The sequence below is a fragment of the Hyperolius riggenbachi genome, chromosome 10 (assembly GCF_040937935.1).
Source record: "Hyperolius riggenbachi isolate aHypRig1 chromosome 10, aHypRig1.pri, whole genome shotgun sequence".
NCBI classification, from domain to species: domain Eukaryota; kingdom Metazoa; phylum Chordata; class Amphibia; order Anura; family Hyperoliidae; genus Hyperolius; species Hyperolius riggenbachi.
This window is the reverse complement of record NC_090655.1, coordinates 13932751-13947685: the sequence shown is the minus strand read 5'-3', so window position 1 is coordinate 13947685 and position 14935 is coordinate 13932751. Positions and strand designations below refer to the sequence as shown.

Below are 14935 nucleotides of genomic sequence, written 5' to 3'. Positions count from 1 at the left end.
AAGTGTTTCCGCATGCCTTCCGACAGCTTACTGCCAGCCTTCAGCGGGAGATCTCCGCACTTGCATCGCAGCTGGCAAGATTTTTATGAATGACCGCCCAGAAGTCTAAAATACCGATGCAGTATTTTCCCTCCACGATTTTTTCCGGCCCAAATGTTTTATGAATAGAGCCCAAAGTCAGGGTTTTATACTGCTTTAAAGAGACACTAAAGCGAAAAAAAAATTATGATATTATGATTTGTATGTGTAGTACAGCTAAGAAATAAAACTTTAAGATCAGATACATCAGTCTAATTGTTTCCAGTACAGGAAGAGTTAAGAAACTCCAGTTGTTATCTCTATGCAAAAAAAGCCATTCATTTCTAGGACTTTCCTCTGCCAGAGGAGAGGTCATTAGTTCAGACTGCTCTGAAAGAATCATTTTGAATGCTGAGTGTTGTGTAATCTGCAGATATTAGAGAATGATGCAATGTTAGAAAAAACACTATATACCTAAAAATAAAAATATGAGAATATTTTCTTTGCTGCTAATCTTCTAGTAATTATTCATAGTACGAAACCAATTCATTATATCATATATTTTTTTCGCTTCAGTGTCTCTTTAAGTGAAACAGAACATCTAAATGAGGTGAGAGGTCGTTAGCTGAGATAAGACTCCTTGTTTACACAATACTCACAGAAGAGTCAGACTGTCACAGAGGCATCGTAAATTCCGAGTTTATAAGTTTAGCTGTATAGGCTGAGAAAGAGTTCTGGCATTAAATATCATCAGCCTCATAACAGTATAAAAATGTTTTGTCCTTATTCAAGCCTTTGTCCACCGCTTTGAACCAATTTATAAATCTCGTTTCTGCTATTAATCTATCATTTGACGTTTTGAAGCCGCCCTTCAGGGATTCGGAAATGCGGAAATGTCAATTCCGCAAAATCCGAATGAGCATCACTGGAGGCCCATCTCACAAGGGCCATAAAACAAATGTGGACACCTTGATCTTCACGCCCATAACAAGTGTAGTTACAAAAACACCTGGTCTGAAGGATAGACCCATTTACCCTTACAGCTCTGTGCCCCAACCTCCCCCCCCTCCCGAGGTTGCAGGTGCTGCTCCATTGTAGTAACACCTACTATAGCACTTTTCTGCAATTCCCCCCCCCCCCCCCCCCCCAAAAAAAAAAAGTAAAAAAATTGACAAAATCTGAATAGCAGGAACACCAAATAACACCAAAATGCACAGAAAAACACATAACGTTTTTGATGTTTTTTTCTGTGCATTTTTCGGTACATTTAGTTGTTTTTTTTTTTTTGTTTTTTTTTTCTTGAGTGGGGCATTCAAGCATGTTTCTGTGTGCATACCCGCACAAACATATGTGCAGAAGTGCATTTAAAGCGACACAAAAATGGACTGTCAAGATCGCTAATATGTGTTCTTCATGGGAAAATGGATGCAGCTGCAGTTTAAACAAGGCATGCATTTGCACAAACACAAGCAAAAGCATTCAGGCCTAAATGTCCATATCAGCTACCTTTGTTACTAAAGCATTAAGTAGGCATTTATTTTAGATCATTAAAGAAAACCTGTAATAAAAAAAAACCTCTTCCAAGACAAATAACAGTCCCTCCTCACCCTCTTTCCCCGATAGGGTCACTATGGACCTATCAGTATGGTGACCAGGAGGATTGGGATAGACTAACCTCACTGTAGGCAGACACTGGACTGAGTGAGAGGTAGACCTGGAAACAAAGACCATCAGCAGCAGGAGCTGGATGGAGCCTTCTCGAGAAAGCCTGTATCGTCTTGTCTGCTCAAAGGTAATTTTTTATTTTTGGCCTGAGATGGGCTTTAATGCATATAAAAATAACATGTTCATCATAACGTGGATTGCGCTATGCTCACGCTTCAGAAAGGGCGTTACGCAATGCAGATAATGTAAACTTAGCCTCACTGTTGTGTAAAAAAAAAAAATAAAGTACTTAGTATAGGCATAACTACAAATCATGAGGCCCCCAGCAAAACTTTGATGGGGCTTCCTTCATGTTCACACCCCTTTCCTTGCCTCCCTTGGTGACCCTCACAACGTGGGGGTTATCTTATATGGGTCATACCACAAGTGACACCCATAACATGTGTAGCCACAAAAACCTAATCTGGAGTATCAGAGGAAGGGAAGGTTAGTAGTTGGGACTCCCCACTAGTGTTGGGCGAACAGTGTTCGCCACTGTTCGGGTTCTGCAGAACATCACCCTGTTCGGGTGATGTTCGAGTTCGGCCGAACACCTGGTGGTGTTCGGCCAAACCGTTCGGCCATATGGCCGAACTAAGAGCGCATGGCCGAACGTTCGGCTAGCGCTGTGATTGGCCGAACGGGTCACGTGGTTCGGACCCGAACGTGCTCCCTATTGGCCGAACGGGTCACGTGGTTCGGGTAAATAAATACCTGATCCACGTCATTTCTCCGCCATTTGTCTGTGGGTTTAGCTTTGGGTAGGCAGGCAGGGTAGTTCTCTCTCCAGCCAGGCTAGCCAGGGTCCCCCCAGTCATTGTGTCGCTGCTGGGAACAGTAGTACACCGCTCACCCACACTATATAGCGTTGTGTTTACTGCCACTCTGTGTCTCTGCTGGGAACAGTAGTACACCGCTCACCCGCCACTGTATAGCATTGTGCTCTGTGTCGCTGCTGGGAATAGTAGTACACCGCTCACCCACCACTGTATAGCATTCTGTTTACTGCCACTCTGTGTCTCTGCTGGGAACAGTAGTACACCGCTCACCCACCACTGTATAGCATTGTGCTCTGTGTCGCTACTGGGAACAGTAGTACACCGCTCACCCACCACTGTATAGCATTGTGTTTACTGCCACTCTGTGTCTCTGCTGGGAACAGTAGTACACCGCTCACCCACCACTGTATAGCACTGGCAATGTACGCAATAGAGGTGCTGGCTTGCCCGGCAGCCAGCGTTATGTCCGAATGCTGTTTCAGTGCTGTCGGAGGCATCGCCACAGATCGGCGTATCCGCCTCTCCACAGAAAATGCAGACCGTCTGACTCAAATTAAAATGAATCAATCCTGGATTGGAAACGACTACGCAACACTCCCGGACCCCAACCAAGTAACATGAACAATGAACATCTGTGATGGGTTAGCGTTACCGGTCCCTTTTCCTGGAACCTCTCATCTGTATTACATTTATGACTGCATGCCGACAAAAAGCAAATTGCTATCCGCACGCTTCTTGTCCTCATGCAAGTCCTGGGTTGTTGTGTCTCAAAGCGTGGCCTTCTCCTCCTGCGCCACCCTCCTCCTGTTCCATCACGTGTGCTGCTGCTGGGTTAGCGTTACCGGTCCCTTTTCCTGGAACCTCTCATCTGTATTACATTTATGACTGCATGCCGACAAAAAGCAAATTGCTATCCGCACGCTTCTTGTCCGCATGCAAGGCCTGGGTTGTTGTGTCTCAAAGCGTGGCCTTCTCCTCCTGCGCCGCCCTCCTCCTGTTCCATCACGTGTGCTGCTGCTGGGTTAGCGTTACCGGTCCCTTTTCCTGGAACCTCTCATCTGTATTACATTTATGACTGCATGCCGACAAAAAGCAAATTGCTATCCACACGCTTCTTGTCCGCATGCAAGGCCTGGGTTGTTGTGTCTCAAAGCGTGGCCTTCTCCTCCTGCGCCGCCCTCCTCCTGTTCCATCACGTGTGCTGCTGCTGGGTTAGCGTTACCGGTCCCTTTTCCTGGAACCTCTCATCTGTATTACATTTATGACTGCATGCCGACAAAAAGCATGTTACCTGTGCAAAGAAAACAGACATTTCCCGCATTTAAAAGACAGTTTTCCCTTTGAAACTTTAAAATCGATTTTCTCAAAAACTATAAGCTCTTTTTGCTAATTTTTTTTTCCTCGTGTACTCCCAAGGTGCACATACCCTGTAAATTTGGGGTATGTAGCATGTAAGGAGGCTTTACAAAGCACGAAAGTTCGGGTCCCCATTGACTTCCATTATGTTCGGAGTTCGGCTCGAACAGCCGAACATCGCGGCCATGTTCGGCCTGTTCGGCCCGAACCCGAACATCTAGATGTTCGCCCAACACTACTCCCCACACCTCTGGCCACCTACATGGAGTTAACTACTATTCCTCCTCGGAGGGAGAGGTAACTTGAGATCTCGCCAGCAGCCGAATCACACTGCTGTCCGGCCATAGACATATTACCATTGTCTATGGCAGCCACCAGGTCAGGCGCAATGTAGAGCAGTGCACGCGCCAAGACAATCTGCTTTGCCCCCCCCCCCCCCCCATGCATTTGCAGGTATTTCTCCCTCTAGTTACGCCTCTGGTGCATAGTTTGCTGTGCCTATAAATGTAGTAGTACTTTTCTTCTATTATAAATGTAGTAGGACATCCAGTTATAAAGGGGGTCTGTCATTTTTCTTGTGCCTTTCTTTAAAAGTTTCCGTTAACATTGATTAAAAAAAATGAAAAAAGTAAAATTTATTGTAGATACATTTCTAGTTAGACAGCAGCAGTGGGAATGGGGTGTGGTATGGGTTGGGGGTCATTGAATCCTTAATCACCTGTAGCTCAGCAAAACTCTAATAGGGGTTCACAGCCTGCAAAGGTTCAGGAATCAGGATAATGTGACCCACCCATCCCTTACAACCATAGCACCATAGAATAGTAATGCAATGAATAGCAGCGTGCAAGTCACCTTAACCCTTTCCAGTCCTTTTTCCTGATCACCGACGTCCCCCAAGCACTTCATTTTTTTCTGGTGTGCTGGGTGGGTGATGGGTATGTGAGACGGCAGCAAGGATTGGGAGGGTCTGTACCTCCTAGCACTAGAGCAAGGAGGTGACCCAGCCTCCGTGGCAGGGGGCAGGGCCAGCGCCCATGTAATTTCATTGATACGTGGCGCTGTGCCGTGATAGAGTGGATCACAGTGTCGGACTTAGTGTGACACTTTATCCACTTAGGTTGATGCCATGTGGGACAAGATCCAGCAGTGGCACCTCTATTAATCAGCCCATATGATCTGAATGGGCGGACATTGTGCTGGATTTTATCTGCCAACGGTGCCATCTAGTTTTCCTGGAGGAAAATGCCATAGTCTGACAAAGCATTATGGGTGAACAGGCTAGACCACCTCATCCTCTCCACTTTGCAGGTACAGAGGAACCACTTAGTGGTGAGTGATGAACAGTCTTCCTTCATTCTCCCAGGCTGCATCCCCAGACACTCAGAAGCAAATGCCTATAGGCAATATGCAGAATTGTTTTAGCATTCTGTGTTGGGGCGCTGACAGAAGTCTTAAAATAACCAAGGGGAGAGTTCAAAGGAAGGCATTTACTAATGCACAATCATACTGTCATCTCAGGAGAAGGAGGTCAGCCTTGGTATTTATATGAGGCCAGCCTTCCACAGGTCATGTTCATGGGATTGGAGATGTGCAGAAAGAGAGGTGCTACTTCTTGGAACTTCCTGTGAACTTGAATCCAGTAAGGAGGATCAGGAGGAGGCGGTAGATGACAAAGGACTTGAGCCAACATGAGCCAAAGGCATTCTGGTAAGGAAAAAAAGAGGAGGAAGTTGTAAATCAATATTCTGGGCAAAGGAACAGGGTGTCATAAACAGCAGGGCCCTAATGCAGTGATCATTGGCTGGCAGCCATATCATGCCATTTCTTTCTTTAATCCCAGAATGGTTGTGAATCACTGTAAGTTCCTTTCAAATGACCTCTACCATCTGCACATTCCTTTATACCTCTGCGTCCAACAAGACCATGGTCATCTGCCATACTTGACCACTTAAAACAAGGTAAGAACATTAATAACTGAGGAACCTCCTGTATGAGTGTAATCATATGAAGAACCTCTATCCAACTGGAGCGACCACTTGGTCAAGAGCCTGATGCAATGGCCAGAGCTTGCAAAAAAATGTGCTAGAGATGCCTTGCAAGTCTGAAATGATGCGGAGAGCAGCTGGAAGGATGGTGTCTGAGAGACACATCTGACTGTCCGTAGGATCACCAACATGTGTGTGCAAAGCCGGACAGGAGAGGAGAGACACATCAGGCTGTGCATTGCAGGCACTGTCACTACAATTACCTCCCTCTGCTTCCTCCAAGACAGCATCTCCTCCTTGCTGGCCTGAAGCATCCTAGCTCTGATCTCCAGGATGCCGGGTATGTGCTGCACCGCATCACTCACCCGCTCTTGGCAGATTAGCGATGGGATCACCAGCCATACATGAACTCCTGCTTCCTCTTTGGCTACAGCAACTCCTCATGTGACCCAGGAGCACGTAACAGGTCACATAAGGCACTGCTGTAGCCATGGATACAGGACGCTGGAAGGGTAGATGGAAATCCCATTTCTGGAGAGCTGAGAGCAGGTGAGTGAAGCAGCATTTTCCATCTGGGAAGGGGGAGACAGGGAATGCGAGGAGGGGGACATTTGGGGAAGGGAGCCACCTCTTGCTGCCCTCTAATTGTTATCGCCCTGAAACACGTAATTCATGCTGCTTCATGGAAAACCATCCCTGGAACCAGGCTTTGATCTCAGATGCCTTCAACCCCCACATGAACTCCACGTCTGCTCCCTTTCATGTAGTTAGAAAACAACCTTTTTTGCTGACTGTGGATGTTGAAATAATGTATGTATAATGTTTATTGAAATAATTTCCACATTAGATGCTGCGGATGCATTTTCTCCACGCCGCGGTATGCTGTTACGTGTATCCTTGGTTTGCCTACTTTGCATACACTAATTAAGAGGAGGAAAAATGTGAAAGTGCGATTTCTGCGAATGCCGGATATTTCAGAAGGGGTTAACCTTGATTTATGTTAGCCTTGCGCTGTCGGAAAACCCTATCATCCTCTTCTTAATTATCATCTCGGTGCAAATCCCTAAGGGGCACAATTCTCATTGGACAAAGGCAAGAAATTAATGAGTCTTAATCTTGGCTAGGTAGAAAGGGGGCTCGATAACACTACATCAGAGTTTAGGATATGGACTATCACAGGTGCAAACATTCTAATATCATCTCTGGAGACAATATGCTGGGAGGGAAACGCATGGAGGTACAGTAGAGGCTAATCCACAAACTGGCTCAATGCAAAGCTGACTTGTTTGACGGGAGTCGGTCAGCAGAAAAGTCTTCTCACATTTTTAAAAGTGTTAAAAAAAAAAGAAAATATGTCTATAATGGGGGGAGTAAGATACTCACAAATAGCAGGCACCAGAGGGGGAAGTAAGGTTAAGGCAATTGGAGGGCGGATTAGTTTAAGGCATTAGGTGGTGGAGGCAGTGGTGTAACTACTAGGGATGATCAATAAAATGCAAATTCTTCCGAAATAATGCACATTTTTAATCAAGTGTAAGCAGTTTGAAAATGGACCAATCAGTTTAAACCCAGGTTTAAATTAATTGGTCCATTTTCAAGCTGCATATATTTGCATACATTTGCATCAACTCGGAAGAATTTGCATATCTATCCTAGTAACTACAATTAATGGGGCCCCACAGAAAGACTTTGATGGGGCCCCAATGTTAACACCCCTTCCTTTGCCTCTGCTTGGTTCGAAGCAGTTAATAAAAGCACGGTCAAAAATGGGCGTCAGTTAAATAGCGGGTGCCGGGGCTACCTGCTACGCTATTTAGCAGACAGCTCCAATTAAATTGTTATATACTGTTTTATTGTCGGTGGGATGCACCTATTAAGTTGTTATTTATCATTTTATTTTATATAGCGTCCGGCTTTCGCAAAATCATTGTTTAAAGAGGAGCTGTTAGGTATAGGGTCTCAGAGAAAATAAACACATATATCAGTAGCTAAAGATTGGCTGTACTTACATTACATATGCATTTCACTGTCCACGTTTGGATTTCACAGAATTTGTATATAGTATATGCAGAGAATGATGCTCCTGACAGCTCATGGCAGGTTCCATGTTTGTGAAGCCAAATGTGTCGTCATGTCCTGCCTGCTTCTGATCACAGAACAGCTCATACTGAATAACACAGTGTGCAGTGCATATTAATGAGCCATGTGGCTAGGAACAATAGCTGACTCCTGCAGTGTACTCTGCCAGGAGATTTATCTGTGCTGTGGCTGGACTGAGTTTTAGAAGCTGCTGAAACTTGATCCCGTCTTCTCCTTAGCAGCCGAGGGGAGGGCCCCAGAATGCTTTGCAGTATGTTATGCGGCTTGCGTCCTGCTTAGCTCTAAGCATTGCTGATAAGCATACATCAAAGGTAAGATAGATCTTTATCTTCAGTAATGTCTTTTTGGCTTCCTTCTAAACTGTTTAACACAGGAGACTAGAGGTTTAAATTAGCTTCTGCAGCCTGACAGTTACTCTTTAATGTTTTTCATCGGGAGGTCTGAGGAAGGACTCCGCCCGAAACATGTAGTGTGTGTCCACTGCCTCCGATACAGCTTGTTGCTGCATACACACTCTGAGTGCTATGTTCTTCTTTGCTTTTTCTCATTACGGTTAAGAACCACCAGGGAGGGGTGTTAGGTTTAGGGACCACCAGGGGGATCCTAGGGTTAGGCACCACCAGGGAAGGATTCTGCATGAGAATAGGGAGAAGTTAGGGTATAGTGAATTATCGGCAAACACTGGTTGTAGAATATCTGCCAATATTCTGCTACTGCGGTGAAATTGTTATTTACCCTTTGTGACTAAATTAGCACGTAACGTTTTTTAAATATTTGCCCCTTGGTTCCCTTCATGGCCTTGGGGCCCATCTCACAACGCTCATAACTAGAGATGGCCCGAACTGTTCGCAGGCAAATATCTATGGAGGCAGTACTACCTCTGGGTCGCTATGACATGCGCAGAAAGTGCCCGGCAACAGGAGCACGATCTAGGACGCGCACCGCCGGGCCAGCGTAGCCGTACTACTCCGGGTCATAGCGACCCGGCAGTAGTACAAGTGAGGAGTCATAACACAAGTGTGACCATCATGATCTGCACACCCATAACAAGTGTAGTCACAAATCACCCCATCTGAAGCATATTCCCCTTGTATTGGAGAAAGGGTCAGTTAGTAGCTTGGGCCCCCCATAGCTCTGCCCCCCCCCCACCTGTGATCGCATGTGCTTATCCCCTCTACTTATGGCTCTGGTGGGAGTTGTTTTTTATGCACCAGGAGGAGGTATTAATTTTAGGCATTAGTGTGTGTGTGTGAGTGTGGGGGGCATTTTAGAAACACGAGGGGGGATTCATTTTAGGTACTAGGGGAGAGTTTAAGTGAGAATAGGCTCAGAATTTGCCTCAGTTAATTAAAAATACCAATATTGTTCAGCAACTCCTGTGGGCCCAATGGCACATTCAGGGTTGGCCCTGGGGTCCCCCTCCCTCCCCCCTTTTCGTGTGTGGATATGTTTGCAGGAATTCACCTTCCTCGGATCTTAGATAGATCGAAATAGTGATTGTAGTCATGAAATAAAACGTCGGATAACCCTCGGCAGAAACACGATGGTAAGCATGAACAAAGTATGGAAAAGCAAAGACATTAGCATTACGACCAAATGTACACTGGTTCATGCCATCGTTTTCCCCATAACCATGTATGGCTGCAAAAGTTGGACCCTAAGAAAAGCAGATAGAAGAAAAATCGACTCTTTCGAGTTGTGGTTCTGGCGACGGTTGCTTCGCAATCCATGGACAGCAAGAATGACGAACAAAGAAGTATTGGAACGTATAAGACCAAACATGTCACTGGAAGGCAAGATCACCAGACTCAGGCTCACATATTTCGGCCACGTGATGCGATCAAATTCCTTAGAGAAAGACCTAATGCTAGGACTGATCAGTGGCAAAAGGCGACAAGGCCACCAGAGAACGCGTTGGCTTGATACCATCAAAGCTGACACAGGATTGAGCTTAAAGAGAACCTGTACTGAGTAAAATTATTTAAAATAAACACATGAGGTAACTTCAAATGAACATTACATAGTTACCATGCCATCAGTTCCCTTTCAGAAGCTCACCATTTTCTTCTGACAGTGATCCCTTCCAGTTCTGACAACATTTTGTCAGAACTGAAATACAGGATCTTCTCAAAAAATTAGCATATTGTGATAAAGTTCATTATTTTCTGTAATGTACTGATAAACATTAGACTTTCATATATTTTAGATTCATTACACACAACTGAAGTAGTTCCAAGCCTTTTATTGTTTTAATATTGATGATTTTGGCATACAGCTCATGAAAACCCAAAATTCCTATATCAAAAAATTAGCATATTTCATCCGACCAATAAAAGAAAAGTGTTTTTAAAACAAAAAAAGTCAACCTTCAAATAATTATGTTCAGTTATGCAGTCAATACTTGCTCGGGAATCCTTTTGCAGAAATGACTGCTTCAATGCGGCGTGGCATGTAGGCAATCAGCCTGTGGCACTGCTCAGGTGTTATGGAGGCCCAGGATGCTTCGATAGCAGCCTTAAGCTCATCCAGAGTGTTGGGTCTTGCGTCTCTCAACTTTCTCTTCACAATATCCCACAGATTCTCTATGGGGTTCAGGTCAGGAGAGTTGGCAGGCCAATTGAGCACAGTAATACCATGGTCAGTAAACCATTTACCAGTGGTTTTGGCACTGTGAGCAGGTGCCAGGTTGTGCTGAAAAATGAAATCTTAATCTCCATAAAGCTTTTCAGCAGATGGAAGCATGAACCCACTTTTGAATCAGAAACAGCGGCAGAGGCGCCTGACCTGGGCTACAGAGAAGCAGCACTGGACTGTTGCTCAGTGGTCCAAAGTACTTTTTTCAGATGAAAGCAACTTTTACATGTCATTCGGAAATCAAGGTGCCAGAGTCTGTGGGAAGACTGGGGAGAGGGAAATGCCAAAATGCCTAAAGTCCAGTGACAAGTACCCACAGTCAGTGATGGTCTGGGGTGCTATGTCAGCTGCTGGTGTTGGTCCACTGTGTTTTATCAAGGGCAGGGTCAATGCAGTTAGCTATCAGGAGATTTTGGAGCACTTCATGCTTCCATCTGCTGAAAAACTTTATGGAGAAGAAGATTTCATTTTTTTAGCACGACCTGGCACCTGCTCACAGTGCCAAAACCACTGGTAAATGGTTTACTGACCATGGTATTACTGTGCTCAATTGGCCTGCCAACTCTCCCGACCTGAACCCCATAGATAATCTGTGGGATATTGTGAAGAGAGAGTTGAGAGACGCAAGACGCAACACTCTGGATGAGCTTAAGGCCGCTATCGAAGCATCCTGGGCCTCCATAACACCTGAGCAGTGCCACAGGCTGATTGCCTCCATGCCACGCCGCATTGAAGCAGTCATTTCTGCAAAAGGATTCCCAACCAAGTATTGAGTGCATAACTTAACATTATTTGAAGGATGACTTTTTTGTTTTAAAAACACTTTTCTTTTATTGGTCGGAGGAAATATGCTAATTTTTTGAGATAGGAATTTTGGGTTTTCATGAGCTGTATGCCAAAATCATCAATATTAAAACAATAAAAGGCTTGAACTACTTCAGTTGTGTGTAATGAATCTAAAATATATGAAAGTCTAATGTTTATCAGTACATTACAGAAAAATATGAACTTTATCACAATATGCTAATTTTTTGAGAAGATCCTGTATATCAGTTGCTCTCAGTTATATATCAGTTGCTGACAGGAAATAAATTATATATAAAAGTACAAATTTTATTAATGACCAAAATACAAACACATATATATGTAAATCTATTTAAAATTGACCAGAACACACAGGTGGGCCACCATGTCTAGGCCACTTTGTCCTTGGTCTCCTCTCGGTTGGTCCCCTATCGGCAGGACAACAGTTTATTTATTATCATTTCATTTTACTTTCGTATTCTATTTTTTTGCTTATGATTACTTAATTATATATAGCTATTAGGGATTTATTATTAATGGAAATATTTTTGCATTATTATATTGTGTTTTTTTCAATATGTAACTTTTTTCGATGACTTTGCTGATCCTGTGGGAGGTGGTTGCTATGGCCCCCCCCGGCGCGCCGCACTTGCTGGTGGTCCTGGATGTGGGGTGGGGTTGGTGGGGGATCGGTGTGCCCTGGGGGGGTGCTCGGGGTCGGCCCAGTCTTTGGCTTGACATGGACCATATATTGGGCTAATGCCTGCTGGCCCGTGGCCTGCCTGTGGGCCTTCCCCGTCCTCCTCCCCCCGTGGCCCTCCCCTCCCCCCCTGCCCCATTTCCTGTTGCCCCTGGGCACACTTGGCCACGGCTATGGTGGCGCTCCGGTGGTGATGGCGACTGGGCGGCCCAGGGGACCCAGGGCCCCGCCTGTGGGACAGCCAGGCCACCCTTTCTCCTTACCATCGATCAGGGGGTGGGGTCTTGATAGTCCGTGCCCCTCAGCGATCCCGGAGCCCTTTTGCGTCGGCCGCATTCCCATAGCGGCCCTGTTGGGGGTCTCTGTGGGTCGCGTACAGTTGTACGCATATACGCGTTCCCTCCTACCTGATCCGCTTGGCGGTTGCGGACGCGAGGGAAACGCTGTGCGTGCACTTGTACGCATATATGCATTCCCTCCTTTGATCCGCATCACCGCATGCGGACGCTGGGGGAACGCCGTGCGTACATGCGGAGAATTGGATGCATCACACCTCTGCCTCCACCTCTCACTCACCACCTGCATCCTGTGATGGTGGGGTGGGAGTGGTCATGGGGGGGCGTGGTAGCATCCTCTGGCCGCCCAGTGCCATTTTAGGCCGGCTCCTCTCTCCCACAGGCAGCAAAACTTCTGAGCCTGCCCTGATGATGCTGGTAATCTCACCAGTGAAACCGGTTGGCCTCTAAGGCTCTCTTTGTGACCAGACACACTTGTGGTGGCAGCACATGGGCTCCTGTGGATGTACTTTGCAGTGACCAGCTACTCAGATGAGTATACCTCAATGATATGCATTTCTACTGGTGACTTGAAAACAGCCTCCTATGGAGTAACCACTGTTTACCATATGATCACTGAAACAGCTTCCTAGGATGCACCTATATGCTGCTATATGCTGTTGTTTGCTGGAACTTTGAGTTTGTCTATATCAAGTTGATGCTGCTGAAGGGATGACCCTGGCGGATTGTTCCATGAATGAACTATATCAACTTTAATATCACACCATCCGTACCTGCATATGTCTGTGGTTTAAACACTTGCCTGTGAATCTGTCTCAGAATGTGCTTCTGATTGGGGCACTAACTCTGGTGAATTGCTTGTTGCTCCTGGGGCTTGCGGATGTGTCAGGCTTGCTGTGAATATAAATTTTTTGTTTACTAGCCCGAAGTGCTTGCCACATACAGTGTGTGCCTATCAATCTACCTCTGTGCACCTGGCCATTGTTATAGCTCATAAATGAGACAGCTTGCCTGACCTGTGGACCTGCACATCAATTATTTTGTGATAACATATGCAGTAAGACCACCTATTGTGATGTATTGAATCTCTCTATCAGCCGTTATTCAGCCTTTTGATCCTGCAAATCACTGGAAATATTATAGCAACACAGCCGGAATCTGATACACCTGTGCTTTTTCTACTAGGATGTCTTTTCCCATTTAGGTCCTGGACACTTGGCCCTTAAAACCAATGAAACATTGCAGCAACACAGCCAGTATCTGATACACCTGTGCTTTTCTACTAGGATGTCTTTTTCCATTTAGGTCCTGGACACTTGGCCTTTAAAACCAATGATATATTTCTCTCCAAGGTCTTTTGTTTCAATGTTACCTGCTAGGAGTCGCTTCCCCCTTTTTTGCATTAAGATATTTGATGGATTGCGCACTATCAATATTTTTTTAGGGGATCCCCTACATTTTTCCATCTGGCCTAGACATGGTGGCCCACCTGTGTGTTCTGGTCAATTTTAAATAGATTTACATATATATGTGTTTGTATTTTGGTCATTAATAAAATTTGTACTTTTATATATAATTTATTTCCTCCTGCTTCCTTAGTCTTACATTGGTCATATTGAGAAGTCTCAGACTTGTGGAGGATTATCTGTGATAGGAATTTTTAGGACCCATTTGTCTAAAATCAGTTGCTGACAGTTACAGCTGAGAGGAGAACTGATGTGTCCATGTTTCCCTATGGGTCAAGTAGGCAATGTTCTAGTTTAACTGTGTGCTGACCAGAAAGCTGCTATGGGTAATGGCCATTTTCAAAATGGAGGACGGAGAATTCCATTGATCACGGTCGACAAACAGAACGCAGGAGAGGAAATAGAGTTTGAGGAGTAAACTACACAGGAGGTAAGTATGACTTGTGAATGCTTATTTTGACTTTTAAGTTTCAGTTCCGGTTTTCTTTAAGGCAACTGGCAGAAATGGTACAAGATCGGACAGCATGGAGAGAGCTAACCCATAGAATCGCCAAGAGTCGGACACGACTGAATGGATAACATCATCACATGTTTGAGAGGTTGTAAGGAAGTTATGTACGTCAGTGGGGGTTCTGTTAATGGGGAGGGGGGGGGGGATGAAGAGTGCTGTTGATTTGGGGAAGAAAAGAAAGGGAATGTCATAGACTCTTTTGTAGTTGTATTAGGATTGGGTAGTCTCTCTATAGATTGATTTGGTTTTGAGGGAACCATCCCCCTCCCCCTTACATGTATGTAAGTTTTTATATCTATGATGGACATTTTTGCAATTGTTAAAAGGACAAAAATTGTTAAATAAAGATTTAAAAAAAAATAATTAGAAAAAATTGTAACAAATAATTAAAAATTGGAAGACAACTGGCAAAATGGAGCAGGGGTAGGAGAAAATATGGGCTACATGTTAATGAGACAGATAAATCCAGAGGCCTGGTAATTAATAAGCATAACAGCCCGAGCTGCAACAGATGTTTAATCACAAAGATTGGATAATGGAATTGGGCTCACACCAAAAATGTAACTTCAGCAGCGTTCTCTG

At 44.9% G+C, this 14935-nt stretch overlaps 1 protein-coding gene across 1 annotated transcript in view; it reads left to right on the top strand.

Annotated features, from left to right (window-relative positions):
- The window catches only part of C10H10orf90 (chromosome 10 C10orf90 homolog), a 922956-nt gene that overhangs the window by 554721 nt on the left and 353300 nt on the right, over positions 1-14935 (top strand). Inside the window, exon 7 of the mRNA XM_068255335.1 lies at positions 1642-1810. The gene's annotated coding sequence lies outside the window, so the exon portion shown is untranslated. The remainder of the gene's footprint in view (positions 1-1641; positions 1811-14935) is intronic.